This window comes from Protopterus annectens, chromosome 1.part2 (assembly GCF_019279795.1).
Source record: "Protopterus annectens isolate FY-2018-M chromosome 1.part2, PAN1.0, whole genome shotgun sequence".
Lineage (NCBI taxonomy): Eukaryota > Metazoa > Chordata > Ceratodontiformes > Protopteridae > Protopterus > Protopterus annectens.
In genome coordinates, this window is record NC_056727.1 from 85,136,012 (window position 1) to 85,149,285 (window position 13,274).

Sequence of the window (13,274 nt, forward strand, 5' to 3'; positions counted from 1 at the left end):
ACCTTGGGCATGAAGGAAGGGTTGGTCCTGAGAGCCACTCTGTCCTTGTGGAAAACAAGGTAAGGAGAGGTGGCCATAAGGGCTTGTATCTCTGAGACCCTTCTGGCAGAGGTAAGGGCCACTAGCAGAACTGTTTTCAGGGTGCACAGTGTGATACCCGTACCCTGGCCCAGCAATCTAGGAGCCTCAATCATCACCACTAACACAAGTGAGGGGGTGTCTCATATAGGAGGAAAGGATAACAAAATACACAAAATAAAGTGTAATTTCCCTTAAGAGCACACAGCGATCACAGTCAGTCCTGGGCTGGTTGCTTCCTTGCTCTACAGGTCCCCACTGGCACAGCTATAGGGTCCAGATATCAGTCTAGTGAGCAAGCTGAAACCTCCAGCACCCTCTCTGTCTAACCAGTGGTTTGTGTCCCTGCCCAGTTAGCTCTCTCTCACACACACACACACACACACACACACACACACACACACACACACACACACACACACACACAATTTGAGAAGAGTTTATGCAACCACACAGCCACTCCTGGGGAAGGCTGGCACAGGTCCTCCAGCTGTGCCCCTTTTTCATAGGCTATACGGTAGTACCAGCTGCCACCACCCACTAATATTTATCAGCTACTTAAAGGCCCTTAAAAGGGTGTCCAATTATTACTGTGCAATAATATTATCCAATTGGTAGTACAGACCAATTTTACCAAAGGCATGCAAGTACTCTAAAGAGCTTAGATTATTTCTACAGAAACAGCCACAGTTGAAAGGGTTTAAAAATATTTAATAACAAATAATCAAAACACAAGACAATACTTTTACTACACAGTGCTAGTCAAGAGTTCATAGATCACAGAGAAATACTTAAAATAATTTAGTATTACAGTTCTGACATTACAGAAAAACACTTTGTCTAATCTTTCTAGTTTCTAGCTATTTCTAAGAGAAAACTGAAGTCTAAGATACACTTACATATAGAGCAAGACAGTGCTGATGAGTTGGATGGTCAAGACAAAAATGCTTAATGCTCTCTGATTCTCTTTGATTTTTTAAAATCACATTCATGGTTCACATTACATCATTCTTCACATGTCCCTGGGTTACATTACATAATTCTTCACACTTCCCTGAATTCCTAGGCTAACAAAAACTACATTTACATTCTTCACTTCTGGGCAGAAACCAGAGCAATAAAGGACATTTATGCATGCAAATTTTGGCCATTAACTCTGGCCTTAAAGCAATAGCAAGAAATCCTTCATCTAGACTGGCCAGAATTGTGTTTACATCAAAGGGTCACAACATGCTTTACTTGTTCAGCAGAATGCGCTGTTGTTACATTTTTTCCAGTTCCACATGTAACACTATGTTTACCATTTAAGACAACAAGCCTGTGGTTTACATTAATATTTACAGATGACAGAATTATCTCCAAAATTCTATCTGGCTAGGCTGGCAGCCTTGATCTATCTTAACCCAATCTTCACATACCCCCCCCCCCAGAGAACTCAAGCTAGTTTTTCAAGTGACCCTTGAGAAATGCTGCTTGAGGGAGTTAGGTCTATCCAAGTATACCTCACCCCATTCTCTGTCTTGAGAGCCCATCTGCATTGGAATTGCTATTCCTACTTTGGTGCTGCACAGACATAGCATATGCTTGCAACCCCAGGCTCCATCTTAGCAACTTGACATTTTGCTGGCTGGCTCTGTTTAACCATGTTAGGGGGTTGTGATTGGTCATAGTAGTGAATTTCCTTCCATACAGATAAGGCTGGTGTTTCTGCAGTGCCCACACTATGGCTAGACATTCCTTTTCAACAGCTGCATAGCATTCCTCCCTGGGTTAGAGCCTATAACTGAGATAAACCACTGGGTACTCTTCCCCTCTGAAAAAATCTGGTTAAGTACAGCCCTCACCCCATGGTTCAAAGCATCCACCTGCTCTACAAATCATTTGCTGTAATCTGGACTGGATAACACAGGGGGTCCTCACAAAGCTTCTTTAAGCTTTTGGAATGCCTGCTCACATGCTGGGGTCCACACTACCTTATCTGGCCTGTTCTTCCTTATCAGGTCTGTGAGGAGAGCAGCTATGGTACTATAACTTGGGACATACTTTCTGTAGTACCCTGATGTCCCAAAAAATGCCCTCATCTGCTTTTTAGTAACAGGTGCAGACCATGCCTGAATGGCTTCCATTTTGGCAGGTTCTGGTCTTATCTTACCACTCCTCACTCTATGTCCTACGTAGGAGACCTCTGCCATGCCCACCTGACATTTGCTCAGCTTAATAGTCAACCCTGCCCTCTGTAGTCTTCTGCTATAATATGATCTACCAGCCTCTGAAAAGTCGCTGGGGCATTCTTCATCCCATATGGCATATTTGTAAACTCATACAAGCCAAAAGAAGTCACAAAGGCTGACTTCTCTCTAGCACTGGGAGTCAAGGGCACCTGCCAGTAACCCTTGGTAAGATCAATGGTGGTAAGATACTTAGCCCCACCCAGCTACTCTAGGGCCTCATCTGTCCTAGGTATGGGGTAAGCATCTGACTCTGTATGACTATTTAATTTCCTGTAGTCCACACAGAACCTGGTTCTGCCATCCTTCTTTGGCACCAGCACCACTGGGGAGGCTCAGCAACTGTTGGACTCCTGAATTACCCCTAGTTCCAATATCTCCTTTACTTCCACCCACAGAGTCTGTTTGACTCTCTTATGCACACTATAAGGTGCCTGCCTAATAGGCCTCTGGGGTCCTGTATCCACCTGGTGCTGCCCCAGGTGGGTGCACCTTGGTTTCCCAGTGAACATGTCCCCAAATTCCTGCAACACTGCTAGGATTTCTCAAACCTGGGTAGGAGATAGCTGCCGGGACATTGCTACCCCTTCCACTGAGGTGTCAGCCCGAGCCTCACTGAGGAAATCAGTCACCAGACCTCCCTCAGACTCCTCCTGCAATACACTGCAAATGCTCATCACAAGGGCCTCCCTACCATGGTAATGTTTCATCATGTTAACATGGTACAATTTGTGCCCCTACCTTCTGCCTAGCAGTTCCACCATGTAGTTAACACCACTCATCTTTCTTACAAATTGTAGGGTCCCTCCCAAGCTGCTTGCAGCTTGTTGTGTCTGACAGGAATGAGAACCATTACCTGCTACCCAACAGCATACTCTCTAGCTCGAGTATTCCTGTCATACCACACCTTTTTCTGTTGTTGGGCTTCTGCCAGATTCTCCTGTGCCAAGCCCATGAGTTCCCTGAGCCTTGTCCTGAGGTTTAGGATGTATGCCACAACAGACTCCTTGTGAGACTCACACTCACCTTCCCACTCATTTCAAATTAAATCCATAGGTCCCCTCACCCTATGCCCATACAGCAACACAAATGGTGAAAAACCTGTGGATTCCTGGGAACCTCTCTGTAAGCAAACAACAGATGGGGCAAATATTTGTCCCACTCCCTCTTAAACTGATCTGAAAATGCCCGTAGTATGGACTTGATTGTAGAGTTTAACCTCTCAACAAGACCATTAGTCTGGGGATGGTAGGGGGTGGTCTTCATGTTCTTCACCCCACAGCACTTCCACAGACAGGCCAGCAGGTCTGACATGAAATTAGCACCTCTGTCAGTCAGTATTTCTTTTGGGAAAACTACCCTGCTGAAAATCTCTAACAAAGCATTTGCCACCTTCTCTGCCTCAATGGAGGACAAAGCCACTGCCTCAGGGTATCGTGTAGCATAATCCACTACCACTAGGATATACTTTTTCCCTGTGGAACTTGGGGTACTCAGAGGACCCTCAATATCCATAGCTACCCTCTGAAATGGCTCCTCAATCACAGGCAGAGGCATCAAAGGAGCTCTCACCTTGTCTTCTGCCTTGCCTACCTTTTGGCACTGTTCACAGGTCCTGCAGTGCCCTGTTACATCTCTGAAAATTCCAGACCAATAGAAGTTTTGTATAATGTGTCTCTTTGTATGTTTTATGCCCATATGACCTGCAAAGGGAATATCATGGGCTATGGCTAGAAGCACCAGATGGTAGGCTCTAGGCACTACTGACTGCTGTACTCTCTCACCTTCTAGCCCTTCCTCAGGGGTCCATTCTCTGTACAGTAACCCTTTGTCCCAGTATACAGATTCCCCCTTTCCTTGAGAATCAGGTGCCTCCCTAGCTACCTGCCTCAGGCCTTGCAATGTAGGGTCTGAGGGCTGAGCCTGTCTCAACTCTCTCCTTGTAACCCTTCTCAGCTCCCCTTCCACAGGAAGTCCGGCATCCTCTGACAGTGGTGCCTCACTGTCAGCCTGGCTACAACTACTCACCTCTACCTTTGCAATCACTCTGTCCCAGGGAACGTTAGTACTCACAAGCAGCTGTGGCTCACCTTCAGTCTCACTGCTACAGGGTAGCTCCCACCCTGAAGTAACCACTTCACTAGTCCTGGCTGCAAGTATGCAGTCTGTCTGGATCTCCCACAGGCTACCAGACCCACATGCTTGTCTCCTAGCCTGACTGAGTGTAACTGCACAACTACATGGTACTGCCTCATCCAAATCCTCCCCTATCAGGACATCTGCAGGATGGTAGTTTGGAACCCTTGTTGTCCCAAGACAACCTAATATTGACATTTTGTCTTTCCCACTTACTGGCTCTCTCACCTTTTGTTCCCCAGCATGCCTCTGTGGACACTTGTATGCCACATGGCCCCAATGGTTGCATTCAAAACATTTAAACCCTAACTCCTGGACATATACCTGGACTAGTGGCTTCCCCTGCTACTGGCAGATTCTGTTGGGGCAGTCTGTGCTGCCCACCCTGGGTTCCTTTAGACCCATGAACCTTACTGGAGTCTCTTTCCTGTGCAGGGCTGCCCTGCTTGCCAGGTATAGGTCTCCCTTCTTCCCCAACTCATCTGAAGTAGCACATTGTCTGTCAGCTAACCAGATCCTCATGCCCTCAGGCAAAGTTCTAAGGGCTTGTTCCCTCACCAAAAGGTCTGCCAGCCCTTCAAAAGTGGTGACCTGACATCCACTCAACCACCTATGGAAATAAGTGCCCAGTTCAGCAACATATTCACACACACACTTTCATCTGCCTTGCGTCTATGCTCATGAAACTTGTTCCTATATGTTTCAGGTGTTAGCTTAAACAATTCTAACAAGTGATTTTTAACAGCAATATAATCAAAACATGCAACGTCAGACATTTTTGACAAAACAGTTACAACTTTACCATTGGGTAAGGGGGTCAGGAACCATACCCAGAGCCTTTGGTCAACACCATATTGTTTGCATACCCTCTCAAACATATGAATGAAACTATCAAAATTATTCCCCTCATTAAACTGTGGAAGAAATTTACTGACTTTTTGTGCTTCTAGGGTCCAGTTACTCCCTTCCCCATTACCTCCATGACTCTGGCAAAGAGTCAGCATTTTCCTCTCATGCTTCCTCTGCCGCTCCTTTTCCTCAGCTTCCAGGCATAGCAGTTTCTCATTCTCCTCAGCCTGTAGACTCCTCCGTCTCTCAGCTGTTTCTATATCCAAATGCCTGGCCTCCAACTCAAGTTTCTTTAGCTCCAGATGGATTTTTAAGCCCTCTGCAGAAAGGTTGAGCTGTCCATGCTCTGAGGGTATTATATCTCCACTGCCCATGTGATTGTCATCCTGGTTGCTGTTTTCTGATGCAGCTGTAACCAAGGCTGCAATCAGGTCTGCCTTACTCAGGTTTCCATGCACCAGTCCCCTAGCCTGGCACATCTCTGCCAGCTGGTTCCTTGTCAGCTTTCCATACTCCTCTACTGACATGCTGCCTGCTCACCCTGATTAACTTAGCTAACAAAAGAAATAAAACAATTGTGATCTGAACTCTTGAGTATTCACTGCATGGCTGATTTAGAGCACAAAACACCTTTGGAGCTCACTGTACCAGCTACAGGAATTTACTCTATCTACACCACCACAAACCAATTAGTATTTGCCAACCAATTAATATGTGGTGTGGATATCCCACCACTGCTAAACAAATAATATGTGACACCCATGCCATGGCCCAGCAATCAAGGAGCCTCAATCCTCACAACTAACACCAGTGAGGGGCATCTCATATAGGAGGAAAGGATAACAAAATACACACAGTAAAGTGCAATTTCCCTTAAGAGCACACAGAGATTACAGTCAGTCTGGGGATGGTCACTCCCTTGCTCTCCAGGTCCCCAATAAGACTCCCACTGGCATAGATATAGGGTCCAGATCTCAGCCTAGTAGGCAAGCTAAAACCTCCAGCACCCTCTCTGTCCAGCCAATGCTTTGTGTCCCTGCCCAAGTAGCTGACACACACACACACTCTAAGAAGAGTTTATACAACCACACAGACATTCTGGGAAGGCTGGCACAAGTTCTCCAGCTGTGCCCCTTTTTCCCAGACTATACGGTAGTACCAGCTGCCACCACCCACTAATATTTATCAGCTACTCAAAGGCCCTTAAAAGGGCACCCAATTATTACTGTGCAGTATTATTATCCAATTGGTAGTAAAGCCCATGGCTAAAGTTATTGAAGTGACTTTGTACAATTTTACCAAAGGCATGCAGATACTCTAAAGAGCTTAAATTATCTCTACAAAAACAGCCACAGTTGAAAGGGTTTAAAATATTTAATAACAAATAGTCAAAACACAATACAATACTTTTACTACATAGTGCTAGTCAAGTGTTCAGAGATCACAGAGAAATACTTAAAATAGGTTAGTAGTACAGTTCTGACATCACAGAAACGCACTTCATCTAATTTTTTTAGTTTCTAGCCATTTCTAAGAGAAAACCCAAGTCTAAAATAAGCTTACATATAGAGCAAGACAGTGCTGATGTGTTGGATGGTCAAGACAAAAATGCTTAATGCTCTCTGCTTCTCTCTGTTTTTAAAATCACATTCCTGGTTCACATTACATCATTCTTCACACTTCCCTGGGTTACATTACATCATTCTTCACACTTCCCTGGGTTTCCAGGCTAACAGAAACTACATTCACATTCTTCACCTCTGTGCAGAAACCAGAGCAATAAAGGACATTTATGCATGCAAATTCTGCCCATTAACTCTGGCCTTAAAACAATAGCAAGAATTCCTTCATCTAGACCGGCCGGAGCTGTGTTTACATCAAAGGGTCACAACATGCTTTACTTGTTCAGCAGAGTGCACTGTTGTTAACATTTTCTTCCAGTTCCACATGTAACACTATTTTTGCCATTTAAGACAACAAGCCTGTCGTTTACATTAATATTTACAGATGACAGAATTATCTCCAAAATTCTATCTGGTTAGGCTGGCAGCCTTGATCTATCTTCACCCAATCTTCACACACAGCTTCAGAGCAACTGAGTGAGCTGGGTCAAAATGAGCTAAGGTTAGTTTTTCTAAAACAAAATTTAAGTTTCAAGGAAAGGGAATTGGTCTCCTGGGGTTCTGATGTAGAGAACTCCTTTCAGATAAAGCTTGACTTCCAGTCTGGATGCCAGAGGGGGTGTAATGGACAGACAGGCAGAAATGGCAGACAAGTGGACTTTGACTGAAGAATAAGTTAGTCCTTATGGGAGTAGCTCACACAAATAAGATAGGACCATTGGTATCGGAGTAGTAAGAGGGTCCTGGTTATTCCTTTGACACCACTTGGAGAATCTGTCCCACTTTAATACATAGTTTCTCCTAGTGCTAGGTTTTCTGGCCTCCTGCAGAATATTGAGTACATCCTCTGAATATAGGTGTCTGTAAGGGATTAGAATCCTATTACCTATAAGGTAAATTTCAGGCTGTTCACCTGTGGGTGGAGTAGGGATCCCTTGTCCTGTGTGAAGAGGTCTAATTAGTGGGGTAACCTGTAGTGATTGTCCTTGGCTTGTAAGTGTAGGAGGGGGAACCACTGCTGTCCTGGCCAAAATGGGGTCACCAGTAGGATTGTGGGCTTGTCCTTCTGAATTTTCAAGAGGACTTTCTGAATTAGTGTGAAAGGAGGGAAGGCGTAAAGGTGCATTCCCTCCCGAGAAAAGGAGAATGCGTCCCCTTTCCAAGCTTGTGGATGTGGATTCCTTGTGCAGAAGCTGGGCATCTGCTTGTTCAGGGGGAGGCAAAGAGATCTGCTTGTGGAATACCCCACCTGTCTATCAGGTCCAGGAAGAGCTCTCTCTGAATCATCCATTCATGAGAGGGAGCCGAGGTTCTGCTGAGTTTGTCTGCCATCAAATTCTCTGTTTAGGGGATATACATTGCTACCAGATGGACTTGGAGGGAAGCTGCTAAGTTCCAAATCTGGATGGCCAGGCTGCAAAGGGGGTAGGACTTGGTCCCCCCTTGCTTGTTGATGTACCAGAGGACAGTCATATTGCCTGTGATTACTTTCAGGATTCCTGGCAAGATAGTGGGTTTGAATGCTAGAAGGGCTAATAGCAATGACCTCATTTCCTTGATGTTGATGTTGTCCTTTTGCTTTTGAGTGGATCATTTGCCTTGAACTGAGAATTGTTTTTGGTTTGTGAAGAGCACTACACTCCACCCCAGTTCTGATGCATTTGTGAAGACCTGTTGTTGTGAGGCTGGAAGTTGAAGGTGGGTTCCTAGGTTGAGTTGCAGTGCTGAGTACCACCACTGAATTTCCTTTTTTAAGCACAGAAACAGTGGAAGAAGTGAGTCCATGGGTTGGGAGTGTTGGCTCCATAGGTTTTTCAAGACCCACTGGATTTTGTGCATGTGGAGTCTTGCCAGAGTTAACATAGTAATGAGGGATGCCATGTGGCCTAGCATTCTCAGGAATTCTTGAGCTGTCAAGAAGGAGTGGGTAAGGATCTGACTGAAGTATATGCAAAGGTTCTTGATCCTTTGGTCTGGAATGAAGGCTTTCATGCTGTCTGATTTGCTCCTGTATTCCATGAAAACCAAATTTTGTGAGGGGGGTCAGGTGTGATTTGTCTTGATTTAGGGTGAACCTTAATTGAGTTAGGTTGGAAGATACCTGTTGTAGGTGAAGTAGTAGAACTTGGTAGTCTTGATGGAGGATGAGCAGGTTGTCTAGGTATGGTTATATCTGTATATTGTGGGACCTGCAGTGAGCAATGAAGGGGGCTAGGCACTTTGTAAACACTTGAGCAGCATTGTAGAGACCAAAGGGCAAGGCAGAGAATTGAAAATGACAGAAGCCTATTGCAAATCTAAGTAATTTCCTGTAATTTGGATGGATAGGAATGTGAAGATAGGCATCCTTCAGGTCTAGGGTTACCATGAATGCCTGGGGGGAATTTGTGGTAAGAGAAGGGGTAAGGTGATCATTTTGAATCTGGGAACATGGAGGAAGAGGGTTAAGAAGGGTATGTCTAGGACTGGCCTCCAAGGGCCATCTTTTCTCGGTACAAGAAACATTCTGGAGTAAAAGTCTGTGTTTCTTTGTGGGGTAGGCACCTGTTCTATAGTGCCCTGAGTTAGGAGTTGTTGAATGATGTTTGAGAATAGGTGGATTTGGTTTCTTGTTGGTTGAGGGATACCTTGAAAAGGTGGAAGCATCCCCCAGGTCATGAAATATCATCTCTGAATGTTATTCTCCACAAGGAGGTTAGGTAGAGGATAGGAAGAAGGGATTAGGATGTTTCTGGATGCAACTGAGGTGAGTCACAGTGGAGGTGTTCTGGATTTGTCAGACTGACTCTGAAAGGATGTAGTGGAGGAGCTGGTTGGAAACCTGGGAGTAGAACTTTTTCTGGGCTGTCTACATCCCTTAGATGGAGGGGCTGAGTGAAAGGACTGTCTTCTAACAAAGGAAGGCTACTGTGGGTAATTTCTGTGGTATCTAGGAATAGGGGATACCAGAGGATGTTTGACATTCTGTAATTCTTTCCTCTTTTCTTGAAGAGATTTAAGGAGCTCAGCAAAAGCCTGTCCAAAGAGGGCCTTATTGTATGGGGTGCATCCAGTAATTTTGTCTGAACATCCCTAGGGAGAGGTTGAAGCCTTACACAGGAATATCACCTTAATACTGATCCTGAAGCAGTTGATATAGATGAGGCTTCCACAGTATCGTAACTGCACTTAATGGAGTGCCTGGTCACTTGGGATGCTGTGGAAAGTAGGGAATTAACTTGGGCTTTTATAGGGGAGTCCTGTACCTTGGACAGAAGGGTAGAGGCTTTGGAAATGGTATCTAAAACATATCTAGCCATGTGTGTTTGGTAGTTCAAGGCCCTTATGGCTAAAGTAGAGGAGGTATAAACCTTTTTCCACAGTCTGTTCATAAATTTGCTGTCTTTATCCATTGAGTAAAGGGCAGTGGAAGGTAGTTGCCTAGAAGTTTTGTCTACAGAGACAGCTATAACAGCTGGATCTGCTGATGGATTTCTAAAGAGAAACTGGGTGTCCTGGGGAACCTTATAGAAATGGTCTGGTCATTTAGATGCTGGAGGTTGTGAGTCAGGAGACTAAGAAGCAGCCAAAAAAAGCATCCTGATAAGCAGGAAATAAGGGCTGGACAGCAGAAGGAGATGGTTGCTCCATTTGTAAGAGGTCAAAACACATTTTCTTGGACTCAGATACCTCTGAAGACTGCCACTTAAAATATCCCCTCATGAGGGGGACAGTATCCCCCCCAAAGGTAAATTCTTCTTCTGGGGATTCAGCTACATATTGTACTTATTTTACTGCATGCACTTTAACAAAGTCGTTTTTGTGTTTAAATTACCTGTTTAACTGTTGTAGGCTACACACTCAAGTGTGATAGCTATTTGTGTGCATTTAAAGTGTTTTTTTGATTGTATTTGCTTTATTTTCTGAAAAAAAAAAAATATATATATATATATATATATATATATATATATATATATATATATATATATATATATATATATATACTTGTTTTCCTGCCTTTCTAAGCTAGCATATTCCTGAATATATTAGTGCTGAATTCAGGGCTGTGTTACAAGTTTCTGTGTTTGCCCATACCTTACTTGGTTAGAAGAAAGTTTCTCTGTTCACTGTGAGAGAGGGAGCTTTGAGCAGCCTATCTGTCCCTGGAGGAGTGGTTTTAGCCCATAAATTAGTAGTTTATTGGCCATTTTGGGATAATTTCTATCTCTTTCATTTCCCTGCTATAAAACCTGTATTTGCGAGGTTTTTGCGCTAGTATACAGCTCAGCAAATTCCTGTCTGGTGCCATGCAGAGTTCTACAGCAGTAGAGTGACAAAAGAAAGACTTTGGAGTGATTAAGTATAATTTTTCTGCATTTTCTTGCTGCCTTTAGCTAATTCCACCTAATACACCAAATTTCTAGAGTTTCTATGATTTAAAAAGCTTGTTTCAGCTACATATTGTACTTATTTTACTGCCTGCACTTTAACAAAGTCATTTTTGTGTTTAAATTACCTGTTTAACTGTTGTAGGCTACACACTCAAGTGTGATAGCCATTTCTGTGCATTTAAAGTGTTTTTTTTTATTGTATCTGCTTTATTTTCTGAAAAAAAAAAAAAAAGCTTGTTTTCCCACCTTTCTAAGCTAGTATAGTCCAGTTTTCAGGTTAGTGCTTGTCAAATGAAAAAACTTCAAAGACCAATACACGTAAGGTTCAGTTAAGGCACTTTAATTTACTTGCAGCAAGGAGACAAAAACATGCAAATACAAGGATTTGTCTAACTACTAACAGGAAGTATGTTCATTCTTATACTATTTTACAAGACATGGCCTTCTAAGCTGACGTAATCAAACACAACTTTAAGCATTGTACTACAGCAGGTGTTACTTCAGATTTTCTGCTGACATGACTAGATTTGTGAGAAACTTTTCAGAAAAACAACCTGGCCTTGATGACCAGTACTTCGCTTACAAGCCTCTATTGTACAGTGTTACATTTCAAGGTACTCTTCTAATACACATACAAGCAAATGCTGATTGCAATTCATATTTTCAAGCAGGCTTTGTCCTAATTATCTGTTACTTCTACAGCTGTGTATGTTCTCATAGCACAGCGGAACTTCTTGTCTAAGTTTCATATAAGCAGTATTGTTCTATTCATTATTTTCCTAACGCAAGCAGAAATCATCTGCTTCTCAGTAAATTTCCAAGGCACAAGCAAGATTTACCTGACAATACAAGGTCAGAAAGCAACTGCAGTTTGTACAGATTTATGCAGTATGAAATAGAATAAATGTGTTAACTCTTTTAGGCTCTCAATGCACTAAGCATATTACTAATACACACATTAATACATATTTTTCTAACAGTGCTGAATTCAGGGCTATGTTACAAGTTTCTGTGTTTGCCCATACCTTACTTAGATAGAAGGAAGTTTCTCTGTTCACTGTAAGAGAGGGAGCTTTGAGCAGCCTATCTGTCCCTGGGGGAGTGGTTTCAGCCTAGAAATTACTAGTTTATTGGCCATTTTGGGCTAATTTCTATCTCTTTCATTTCCCTGCTATAAAACCTGTATTTGCGAGGTTTTTGTGCTAGTATACAGCTCAGCAAGCTACTGCCTGGTGCCCTGCAGAGCTCTACAGCAGCAGAGAGACAAAAGAGAGACTTTGGAGTGATTAAGTATCATTTTTCTGCATGTTCTTGCTGCCTTTAGCTAATTCTGCCCATGACACCAATTTTCTAGAGTTTCTGTGATTTAAAAAGCTTGTTTCAGCTACATATTGTACTTATGTTACTGCCTGCACTTTAACAAAGTCATTTTAGTGTTTAAATTATCTGTTTAACTGTTGTAGGCTACACACTTAAGTGTGATAGCCATTTATGTGCATTTAAAGTGTTTTTTATTGTATCTGCTTTATTTTCTGAAAAAAAAAACAAAAAAAAAACAACAAAATATACTTGTTTTCTTGCCTTTCTAAGCTAGTATAGTCCAGTTTTCAGGTTAGTGCTGAATTCAGGGCTGTGTTACAAGTTTCTGTGTTTGCCCATACCTTACTTGGATAGAAGGAAGTTTCTCTGTTCACTGTGAAAGAGGGAGCTTTGAGCAGCCTATCTGTGCCTGGAGGAGTGGTTTCAGCCTAGAAATTAGTAGTTTATTTGCCATTTTGGGTTAATTTCTATCGCTTTCATTTCCCTGCTATAAAACCCATATTGGCGAGGTTTTTGTGATAGTATACAGCTCAGCAAGCTCTTGCCTGGTACCCTGCAGAGTTCTACAGCAGCAGGGAGACAGCAGAGAGACTTTGAAGTGATTAAGTATCATTTTACTGCATTTTCTTGCTGCCATTAGCTAATTCTGCCTAAGACACCAATTTTCTAGA